Consider the following 13083-nt stretch of genomic DNA (forward strand, 5'->3'; position numbering starts at 1 on the left):
GAAACTACATACCCTGTGCATATGAAGACACCTGTGCCACCTCTTTTAATGTGTAACATCAATGAAGGTACAGACTAACATGGTGCTGATGCACAGGGTGGCTTCATAGCACTGTAATATTGTTACAATGTTGTTAACACAAAGTGTGATTTCCTTCTAGGTGTATGTAAGCAGGCATGATACATTCCAGCTATGATCATCAATGTAGTATAGTGTACAGCACTGTTAATTCTGAAGATGTATTATCCATCCATGTGCCATTTGACTGATGTGTGTAGTATTGGCAGCATGTGTTACAGAGTGTGCAGTACGTGTGTGATGTGTGTAGTACAGATTTACATGCATTTATATGTGAACATGGTGAAGGTGCACTGTCTGCATCTACATGTATAGTGGGCACATTGGAATGGTGACATGCCCTGTATTTCACACTGTTAACACGTCATACTTTCTATTGGTGGCCAGTATGCATTATACTACACATATTGTTGTACTTGTCTACACATGTGTGATTGCTATGGTTTTACACGGTGCTGTGGGTGATACTGTTACTATCTGTCATAGTTTTGCATTATGGTAGTAGACACAACCTCAACAGTCTGAATGACCAATTGTTATATGATATCTTCACAAGTGACCCACACATGTAGGACACACAGTAGCATGTGCATCCTACATGTACTATACTATACCAGTTCGCACTGGTATTGACCGCCACACATTGCTGGGACCATTACTGTTTGGCATGTAGCCATGTTAGTTACAAGCAAAGACAATAGGGATATTCCTGTCCACATCTGGGAATTCATACTGTGGCCTAGAATGCATTCTGCACATGACACAGTTAGTCTACACAAGGGTATCATACAGACAGATACGTGTTATCCAACCCATGCTGTACACCTATAAGGCTAAACAGAGTCAGTTATCCACATTTACTACACATACTTTACCAACAGTAACACATAGATATTACACCCCAATATGTATAATAGGTAACAATGTGTACATATAGATATGTGCTATGTCATTTGTCATTTGATGTTTGCATTTACAATGGTATTGTGAAGTACATCACTGTATCACATATGAAATGAGAGTTCTGCATGCATATCCTCCAAGGTGGTTGTACAACTATGATGAATGTCCATTATTGACATACTTTGCTGTGTTTGAACTGTTCTGCAGTATTACACATACATGAACAGTCACTCACACTATGTATATAAACTGTCATGTGTGTGTGTGTGTGTGTGTGTGTGTGTGTGTGTGTGTGTGTGTGTGTGTGTGTGTGTGTGTGTGTGACACAGATGATCTAGGTCACAGACAATTCTGATACATGTAGTTGACAAGTGCGGTAATGCTCCACCAGATGTGTCCAGGCACCAGAACTGTGACTTGAGTGACAAAAACACATGCTAGAGTAAGGTTTCTGTATGTGTGTGTGCCTCATTATGGCATTCCTGTTCATGTGTGTGTGCATTTCTGATGTGTGTCATCAGTCACAGTTGAACTGCACATCCGGCATCCCTCACTAGGTGACCATGAGGGTTGTCCCCATTGCCAAATGTTTTGTACAGCTGCGTCAGATGCCACATATCAGAAGCATTGCAGCTTCCAGGGCATCCAGCACACACATTCATTATTATGGGCTGGCCATCACACACAAACTGCCACTTCATGGAGGGGAAGCCCTTGTGGATGATGTAGGCCCTACCACACTCACTGGCTGGTGCTTTGATGCATATGTGCATGCAGTGTATTGCACACAGTACTTAGGGTATTTCACTATTGTGTGGAGATGACACATATTGCTGCCCAATACCTTATGGGAATTGGGGATATATACATCATCACTGACATGCGCTGACATGGCATTCATGAACTGGTGCAGTACCCTAGATGCTGATGTTTGTAAAATCCACATCATATCACCATTTGATCTCTGGAAGGTACCTGTTGCTGGTATTCTTAGGGCAACACATACCCTGGTTTCCACTGGGATAGGTTTCCCTCTGTTGGTTCTGTGTGTGAGACATGGCCTGCACAGATGCACAATCTTCTGCAGGAGGTCTTTGTCCACTCTATAGCACTCTACTATCTCCAGCTCATCTAGCCCCTGGTAGGTTACCCTGTGCCTGCACACTCCTCTCCGTCTACTCACTGTGTGATGCTGAGCAGCATTCACATTGGCACAACCCTCCACATGTTACATATGTTGACGTATAATAGCAATGGCAGCCCCTAACATTATGTTGTATCAGTTAAGCTTTTACAGTTTGCACTTCTCTTAGTATACTACAGTGTTGCAGTGTGTCTGAGAAAAACATGGTGGACTACTGTTTGTAGAGTTGTATGTGCTGTGCTGTGCTGGCCTACTGTACTGGCTGTGTAATATACTCAGTCTGATTGTTTTCACCTGCTAGCTGTGGTAGTTCTCCTTGGTTAACTTACTGCTATTTGTTTACCTTCCTTTTCACTGTTTGTGTCCACAGTGAGCGGCGCCGCGCATAGGAGCACAGTGAAGTGCATATCCACTTCCACGTGCGCACACAGGCTTATACATGCATACAGACACTTACACTGGCTTACACAACATTACATGGGCTTCAACAATCTTACAGTAGCTTACTCATTCTTCAAGTCGCGCACACGGGCTGACACACATGCACACATGCTTACTCGGGCTTACAGGCTTGCACGGGAGCAAACACACTTCACCAGGTTTGCAAGGAACTTCAGTGATATCCATGGCGTACACCATCAGTTTACTGACTTTACCTAGGATAAATCATAACACGCCTCTTCCACTGATGAGTCACTGACAGCAGACATGTGACACACTGCTCCAATAAGATTACACTGTTTTATACATACACACTCATGATGTCACCTATCTTCTACACTGATAGTCCCCTTAACCTACTCTTACACTGTAGAGGCTTGGCCCATATGGCATGACAAATTGTGCTTCACTATCCTCAGCCTCAATTGCATAGGTTTGCCTACTAATGCTTGGTTACATCTCTGAGTGTGCGCTTCCACACATAGCAACCACTACTCAGTAGCCATGTTGTCTTCAGCTTGCCATTCACCTGCATGATGCAATAACTTTTAACTGACATTACAATTTATATGTATATCTTACATATTTGTCTTGTTTTGTATGCACTAAACGCTATGCTTAAACACCGGAGATCGGGGGAGGACAACTAGAGTTTTATTAATTTCCAATGGGAATACATGTCACTGGCCTTATATTTGGCCATTGGCATGCTTCTTCAACTAAACCAACCTTTGTTTGCAGATGACATTGCTCCGTTTAGCTACTTGCAGAACGTTACTCGGTTAACATCCGTGTACATTTCTGCACATACCTCTACTCTTGCACGGACAGCTTACTGTTTCATGTATCGCATATTTTACATCATTTGCATAACTTTCACCTACAAATGGGGTGATTTGCATATCCTAACATTGTCCGTGCAACATTCGTTTGAGGGGCTGTGTTACACGCCCCTACAGGATATTGCTGAATAGCTCGGCGGACATCTTGCCTTGCTCTACTCTTACTCTAGTCGTACACCGACCAAAGCTTCGTGAATCCTGGCCTAAGCTTTGATGTGTGCTAATATGTTTATTTGTGGAGTAAGCATGGCTGTAGGTATGTTTTGACCTGCTATGTCTGTCATTTCTACAGAGCACCTCCCACTTTCATCATTTGTAGAGGTGACAGCCCTATAGGAACTATAAGTACAGCTGTGACATTTGACAAGTCCACACATACCTGCGGTCAATACTAAACTGACTACTTCAGCACTTTTCATACCTTCAGATTTGTCTTGTAGTGGTATAGTCGATGATACTGTTTCCTATAACATGTATCTGTTTCTGATACAAGATATGTCATTTTATTACACCACTACACACAATATATGGAGAAATCACAGGCCAGATGCCATTACATTCCTTTTGTAGGACACACCCACCCAGAGTGTTGTGTTCCTCACAAAAGCCAGCAGGTGCTGATCAAAACATATTCTGCTATCATCTACCTTATGTGTTCTCCGGTATTTGCGCTTTCTGTCAGTGGCAGAACTCACATGCGTGTGTGGGAGACTGAACACTGTATCGGGGACACTGCATAGCACCCTGAGGGACACATTTATGTTGTTTCTATTAACCTTCCACATTGACTATTACAGGGCATTAGTATTCATCCAGATTTGTCGAGGTACATGCTTTTGACTTATACATGTTTTGTCATTTGTCATCACGTCTTTCTTCACACCTGTCCACCTAATCGCACTAGTTCTGTACATTTATTTAGGTCAGGGTTACCTTCATATCTCTCAACTGTACACATTTTGGGTAAATGGCCCGAACTTAGATGTCTGATTTTGTTCCTTTTTTAATAATATTATGCCTTTCTGGTAATTTAGTGGGAAGTCATTTGGGACTGTGGGGTTAGACAATAATGACAGACATTTGTTGTTTACAATTAATAACCCTCAAAACATTCATATTGACTGATCCATTATTCTATCAACGTTCTGACTTTGTAAGAGGAATATTTGAGATATTCCCTATTTGTACTTATTTTAAAATGCCTTTGTCCAGATGTCTTATTCTGATTGAGAGGTATGGTTACCATCTTATTCGTATGCATGTACGTCCATGATAATCGCTTACACGACACTAATATAACTCCCTACGTCTTCCTCCAATAGTTTACACGATATCCAGTAGATGGGTTCTTCATTTTAGGAAGTTAGAGGCGTCTGCTATACCCACATAGGTATATTAATCACTCCCATGGGGCGGACCTCATAAATCTGTGCCAACCAACACCTGGGCACCTAGGCCCATTATTGCATACCCATGATTCCCAGACCTGACACCCCTCCTTAGTAGTCATAACACATATTTAATGTGAGCGATAATAAAGTATGACGACACTTCTAAGCACTATCCACTCTCCGCATGTCAGTACATATGTCTTACATTCTGTCAACCCATGTGTTATTACACTTGCACAAGCTACTGTTGCATGTACAGCTATATTGTAGTTGCGGATGACACTTCTTAGCAGCAATCATTACAGGACAGTGCGTTTATAGATTCACTATTTTTGGAGTCCTGCAAAGGACACCTATATCCATGTTTAAAGAGTAGGACTTACAGATCTGGCACACTGATACTTTCCGGGCAGTAGTTTTGAGAGCAGCAGTATATTTACCTTAATTGCATGTCTGTATGTCTATCCATACTAGCTATGATGTAACCTATTTATGTACATGTGTTATATCTACGAGGACATTTGTTTATATGTTTGTTAGGTATATATCAATTGATGTTGTATGTGTCTGTGTGTGTGTGTGTATATATATATATATATATATGTATATATATATATATATATATATATATATATATATATATATATATATATATATATATATATATATATATATATATATATATATATATATATATTTATATATATATATATGTGTGTGTCTGTACATTCTTTATTTCATATATTTATTTAGTTTAAGTCTGTGGATATATATATCTATACACAAATGTATATATCCATATATAGACATTACGTGTAGAAACCAGCATTCATTTGCTATGCTGTGAGCGGATTACACATGCACAGGTGCACTTGCATTTCCTTATTGTGGGTTACGCGCAGGCACACATGCATATCCTTATTGTGGGTTACATATGTTTACTAAGTCTTTGTGCTTACGTGGGCTTTATTACTTGTGACAGTACCAGTAAAATATCTGTAATCCGGTTAACGGACATATGCGAAACACATGTTCACCTTTACATATTTAAATGTCTGTACAGCACAGACGCATTCATTACACTTTAACATTATATGTGCTGTAGTCGTAGTTGAACCGGGACTGAATTCACGTTTGCCGGATGCTGTAACCACTATACGTTTGGTGTTCTGACTCATTTATATTCATACCCATAGTACATAGCTACATTAACATATGCCTCACCGCTTCACTTATGACACAGGCATCCATTCTCCTGCTGGGAAAAATGCGGTACTACATATTACACATTCCCTATTCCCTACTGCTCTGGACCCAAGCTGCATATTTCATCACTGAAGGGATATTCAAAACCCCAAGGCTTACAGTCCTGACACATACAAGTCTTTAATTGTCAGGGTGTTCATGTGGTGATCTGGGTTTAGGCTTGTCCGCCTTGTGAACGGAACTGACCTGACCATGTTCAAATGTCAGACAAAGCACATGGACAGAGTTTGTCCATTTTAAACATTTTATCTGTGTTTACAGACACAAGTGTTTGGGCACCTGTCAGCAGCTTATAATGTTGGCAATACATAATATGGGTGGGGGTAGTTACAATACATAATCCATGGTGTTGGTGTTCCCATTCACATTATTTTACCTGTGTTTACAGAGACAGGTGTTTGGGCACCTGTCAGCAGCTTATAATGTTGGCAATACATAATATGGGTGGGGGTGGTTACAATACATTATCCACAGTGAGTGGTGTTCACATTCACATTTGACTATTTCCTGTATTCATTCATACGAGGATTATTATTTTGGACATGAATTAGCTATGAATTAACTAGAGGTATGCAGTAGTACAGTAAACATATGTGAAGGTTTGTTGCAGTAAGAATGTACGGACCTCTGTAATACTCGGGAACTACCCCACATCCTTCACAACATTTCATGCTAATGTACATATTATTATTCTGTGGACTTTCGAAGTTTGTGAGAGCAGTACTTACATCTATCTCTATTTGTCCACCTGTCATTTTAGGCTTTGTCCAGATTTTGTTGCTGTAATAGGTTGAGTGGTGGTGTCAGTATGTGATTGGGTTGAATATATACTGTCGATAATTCAGTGGGGAGTAGGGTTACCACCTCTTCCTCTTTGCGAGGGGAAGTCCCACTTTGGACAGTTGTGTCCTGCGATGACACCTAAGACATGGCAAGTGTCCTGTGATTTTAAGACACAGGTATATTTCTTATTTTCTTTAATAGTTGCTTGATACAGGTATTTTGTATCTGAAACACATAACTATTATTTGTGTTAGCATAAGCTATTCACGTGCTATGACATAAGCTTTTATCTTGGCAAACAAGTGTAATTCTGTCCTTTGCACTGGCTGGGGGTATGTTTTATCCTGCAAATTCTCACATTTCTACAAGGGATGTCCCACCTTGGGCATCTGAACAGGTGGCAACCCTAGTGAGGAGACCTTATGTTCCATCCTGCATAGTATGTTTTGCATGTCTGTGTAGACACTGAACAGTACCGTGACTACACATACATGTTTTGTCCAGATGTGTACAGTACTGGACACCGTGGCGTGTAAACAACTCTGGGGTTTCAACAGGTTACTTATCCCACGTGGGATGTACACACATTTTGCCGAAACATGAACGCGCGGGCATTTGGATTTACGTAACTGTGATGGGATGTTTACAAACGTGGGATACACATTTGCAATCCTGACACTGCCTAGTACGATACTTCCTACTACATTTGGGGAATACTCGCTATGTGTAGGTGTACAGCTGCATAAGGCTGGTAGCTGGATTTGGTTGACATTTGGACATGGGTGCGGGTTATGTGCTATACAGGGGTTGTTTCGTATTGCATTTGCATGCATGGGTTCTGCTTTTGGATATCCCGGTTCCGCATATAACATCCTATGTGTATGTGCCGGTTACGTTCCTGTTCATGTGTATAGCACATTTTAATATACATATGTTTGTGTGTGTTTGGTATACAATTTGGACTGCCAGGTTTCTTTACAGTTGTTATATAGCCACAACTGCCCAGCTGTGTACTATCACTACCACTGTGGGACTGCTGGTGACCATGCCCATGGGGCTAGACGTGTGTATTGGCGGTGCGCTGACATGATGCGCTTCACTTCCACTGGGTATAACTACTGACAGTGCAGTACATTATGGACACATGATTTTAAATATCATTTGTTCCATGGACGGAAACTCATATTGTGTTGCGTGCATTTCTGTTTGGTTCTCCATTTTGTGTGGCCGGGAACTGTCTTGCATGCTTTGCATACGTTTCATTATCCACGGACACTGATAGGTGCGATTACTATTGCAGGCAGGCTATAATATTCAGCAGTTTAGGTTGCTCATCGCCAGCCGACATTGACACGCCTCCGGGCGCAGCTTAGTAACGCCCCATGCACTCGCGCATGTGTCTTATGCATGTGGATGTGGTGGCAGCGCACCTTCATTAATATGCATATGGCACTACTACACCATTTATACGCCGCACGGCCGGCGCAGGCCTTACACCGGCCTTGCGCCAAGCTTCATGAATCCGGGGGAGAGTGTTTTTGTTTTTTTCAGCTTGGTCATTTTATGTCTGAGGATACAAAATTAATGCATTCTTATAGGCATGCAGTTGCGACGGCAGTCATTCAAATGTAGCAGTGGTTTGGAATGCTGGCTGAAGGTGAAGTCTTTTCAAAATAATTGTAAATTTTTATGTCCTTCAGCAGAATAGAAAAATAATTAGTGTGGTAATTAAAAAGTACTTTAGAAAATAGCTTCTGAATAACTAAACTGTAGACCTCAGCTTATTTATGTGATAAGGAAATGGTCCATTGATTGCTTAATGCAATTTAATTTGTGCTTCCTGGATCTTTTGTTCATTTTGCATAATTTGGCAGAACATTTAAAGTATTTGTCAGTTTTAAAATGTTGCTATTTTAGGCAGAAATAAAAAATATATAATAATGATTTTTTTGATGCATCCGTATAATATGAGACATGCTTTGAGTAAGTTGTAGCTCTCAGATACTTCATAGTCATACTGTCCACAAAGCAAGAAAAGAAACAGTACATTACAAAATGGGTATTAATTGTCAGTGAAATAGGTCATCTGTATACCATTTAAAAACAGCTACTTGATGAAAATCTCTCCCAAGTTTCATATATAAACAATGAACCCAATGACACTGATATGACAGCTCATCTTGAAAACAGATGACAAACATCAGCAACAATTGAGCAATATTTAATTTCAACTGTTCACTCGGAGGAATTCTCAGTCTTGCATAGTATATAACTTGTTTACAGGCAGTGAAACTAATGCATTTCATTTATTAGATTTGAAGTCAGCATTTCCTAGCACAATAGCTGTTTGCAACCACTGACTGCACTTTAATTATCTTGGTGACTATCACGCACAGTTACGTTAAAGACCTCTTCCTTAACTCTTGCTTCACTTGTATTCTTTCCATGTACATGGCTAGCATTATGATTTTGCTGTATTTCATTAGTTATAACAGACAGACAGAGAGGGAGCACGGTCATGTTTTTTAACAGAAATTAGTACATGGTAACATATTCCTTTCCTTTTTCAAGTGTAAGTGTCTAAGAATGCTGACAAACAGCATGACAGAAAAATTATATTCCTCTCAACCTCTTAGAGCAATTTCTTGGACAAAGACTGACATAATGGAGGACAAAGGCCCAACAATGGGGGCAGATTTTAAATATTGCTTATATAAACTTTAAAAGTTGCTAGAATAACAGCATCTGTCTTAGTATGCATTTTTCATAAGGATATGAAATCTGAAACTCAAATGTATGTCATTATTGAGTGACTTCAATCCTCAGATCGCCCAGTGATTTGCCAGAAACTAGTTTTTTATGAGGAACCAACCAAAAATATGAGGCAAAAATCTGCACATTCATAGTAAATTTGGACAGTTGAGAGGTATGACTCCTTAAAGTGTAATGTGTATGTTACACTTAAATCACATACAAATGAGAACAATGTATGTGTTTGACATGAGGGTTTAGAATGTTTAAAGACTGGATGAAAGGCAAAGAATGACTGTTCTTTCTCTGTGTTGCTTCATGACATGGAGAATACCATGTCCTTTCAGCAACCACATCCCTTCTGACTATGAAATATCTACGTTTACTAAGGTAATAATTCTAGAGTGGGGGATGGTGTCAAATGCCTTGGCGAGATGTAGATAGGCTGTGTGAACTACCTTACCCTCATCTATGGCTTTGGTGACTACTTCAAAAAAGTTTATCAGGTTTGGGAGACATGATCTGCCTTTTACAAACCCAAACTGTGTGGGGTACAGAGTTTGGAGATCTACAATGTCTTTGTTTATGAGTTCCATTATGATACATTCCATGGCCTTGCAGACCAGGCTCATCAGGCTAATGGGGAGGTAGTTTCCAGGGTCTGTTGTGGCCCCCGCTTTGTAGAGTGGGATAACCATCGTGGTGCGCCATTCAATGGGCACAAAGCCTGAGGTGCATTTTACACAGTTTCAGAAGCTAGCATATAGGTTAGGCATCTTCTCTATGTTGTGGTCTGTAGCTTTTATATGTAGAAGTGCAGATGTAGCAGTGGTTAAGAATTTGGAGCTTAATGATCCTCTGTAATGCAACTCATCAGTAGTGGTATGTGAAGATATGTATATTGATTGCAGTATGCCATACCATGCACATGTAAGCAATGAATGTTTATTATATGATAACACTTATGGCTAGACTTGTGGTGAGGTGTAAGGTCAAAGGTCAATAGTGGTGTGGTTATCAGAAAACAGTGTCTTAATCTACTTATAAAACATATTACTTTATAGATTTTCAAAATGCTTTCTGAGTTATGTTATTATAAAATGTACAGAAATGTAGTAGCATTGTGCTGTAGTTATATAATACAGATATAAAAAACAGGAACCGATCTCTGGAAATTAATACGTAAAACATTACTATATAAATCTACTTGACCTCTAGCATCTGAAAAAGGCAAACAGTTCCATTTAAAGCTGGAGGTAATGATTAAACTACCATGAACTTTTAAATAAAACAGATAATGGGACAGATTTATTACCCAATATTTACCCCATCTCTGCAATAGACTGTCTTTGTATGTGAAAGAAAGTGCTAACCTTGTATCTTTCAAGACTAACCTAGACAAGTAGCTCAGCATCCAAAAAATCATTCTGGCCTGAGAAACTTTGTCTTAATGGATGACAGAGGTACAATACAAGGCTGGGTATCAGCAGGGCACAAACAGTATTATGACATCTCTGCTTTATAATTTCTATGATTGTGTGATCCTATAAAAGAAATATCTTCACTCAGCTTTTATAAAAAGGTAAATTATTTATGATTTTATTTGTGAGCATGGGGCCTACTTTACCTGAGAATGTATGAATTATTTATAATATGAAGTCCTTTTATCAGAATGTTTGTTGTTTTTTTTTCTTTTTATCAACAGTGCGGAAACTAATAGCTATTTTTTAATGCTAGGCAATCTGTCAAGTTAATTAACTAAGTGGAAGTTAGCATATTACATGACTGCATGTTTTAGTTTAGATTCTATTAACATACATGTTAAGACACAGCAGAGTTCTCATGAAAATGTTAGGACATTGAAAGGAAGTGCAAAATAATACTTATTTACACTATAATAGTATGCATCTTAAAAAGACTAAAGAAAATGTAGTCAAGAACCAACTTTTAAGGATTAGCAATTTGACTGGATTAGCAATTTGGATAAAGATTTTCAGGAAGAGTGACTTGCTTTTTGTGGTAAATTAAGTAATAGGGATTTTCCAAGGGAGTTGTCAAATACTTTTACTCTAGTTAGTTCATATAGAAAAGAAGTTTTAAGAATTATTTTCAGGCTAAGTTAAATACACCAAAGATTTTAAATGAAACTAGAAAGAGAGGTATGGTAAAGTGTCTTAATTGTAAAATGTGTAATTTTTTTATATACTGACAGTTCAGATGTAGTTATAAATAACTATAAAGTTAGTTTTGATAGTATTTATTCTTGTAAATCAAAATTTGTTGTTAACTTAGCTTTCTATGTTTCCTGTAAGGCATTTTACATAGGAAGGATGTCCCGTGAGCTATATAAGGGGATTTATGAACACAAATATGCTGTTTCCATTGATAACAATAAAAATGCATTATGCAAACATTATAGTAACGGAGCATCCAAAGATGAGTTTAAGTTTGTAGTGCTAGATGCTATTCAAAATGTAGAGTTATTGCTTAAATGCTGAAGAAGAGTTAGGATGGTTAGAATATAAGTGGCAAGTAAGGCTAAATGCCTATTTCCCCCCTGGTTTAAATAATATGGAAAATTTTATTATGTATTTAAAACGTAAGGGGTTAAAACATTAGGGCGTGTTAAGTCAACAGCAGGATTTTGTCATGCGACCTTTCACTGTTAATTTAAAAGAGGTGTGTTGTTGCTGTGTCTTCCGGCTTTTCCCAGTTAGGGGTCGTCACAGCGGAACTCCGGTACTCTAATGATTGGCAGTAGATTTTTATGTGCGGAGTTGCCAGCTCTGACGCACAACCTTCAACAAAGGTATGCCCATTCACGCATGTCTCCACACAGAAGACGCTTTAGCTGGGAATCGAACAGGGCAACATCTTACTGTGAGGCGATAACGCGACTGCAGCACCACCACCACAGTAATTTAAAAGAGGTGTGTGATGTAACAATTTTTAGTCTGAAGAAGTCTCTTGTTATTTTTGTGAGACAAAAGCACTTACTGAAAAGTTATTGTAAATTAAAGTGTGTGTTTTTCTATGGACTTCGTTTTATTATTTTCTTTGAGTTAGTTTGACATGTTTTCCACTGTGTGTTTGGTTTCAGACATTGAAAGATTCTCTTTACTTGAAAAATACAGCCTCAGTCCACTGTGCTCTATCCTTATACCCCAAAATAGTGCAATTGCAGAAAGGCCCATGGCATACTTTGCATGCAGCAATGGTAGGTCATTACAAAGGTAACTACATTTTCTCAGAAAACCATTGTGCACTTTCAGCAACATTACTTCAATGTTGACTCTGTCAGCTTCTTGTCTTTCTCGAGTGATATTCTTAAGCACAAAACTGCAATCAATTGCACATTATAGCATCTGCACTGGGTTCACTTTGGTACTGATTGAGGTATTGAAAACAAGCTGATGAAGTGATGAGTAACAGTGCTTTATACTATGAAGTCTGAAGTCTGGGATAGAATACTTTATCATGACCG

The sequence above is a fragment of the Protopterus annectens genome, chromosome 1.part0 (assembly GCF_019279795.1).
Source record: "Protopterus annectens isolate FY-2018-M chromosome 1.part0, PAN1.0, whole genome shotgun sequence".
Lineage (NCBI taxonomy): Eukaryota > Metazoa > Chordata > Ceratodontiformes > Protopteridae > Protopterus > Protopterus annectens.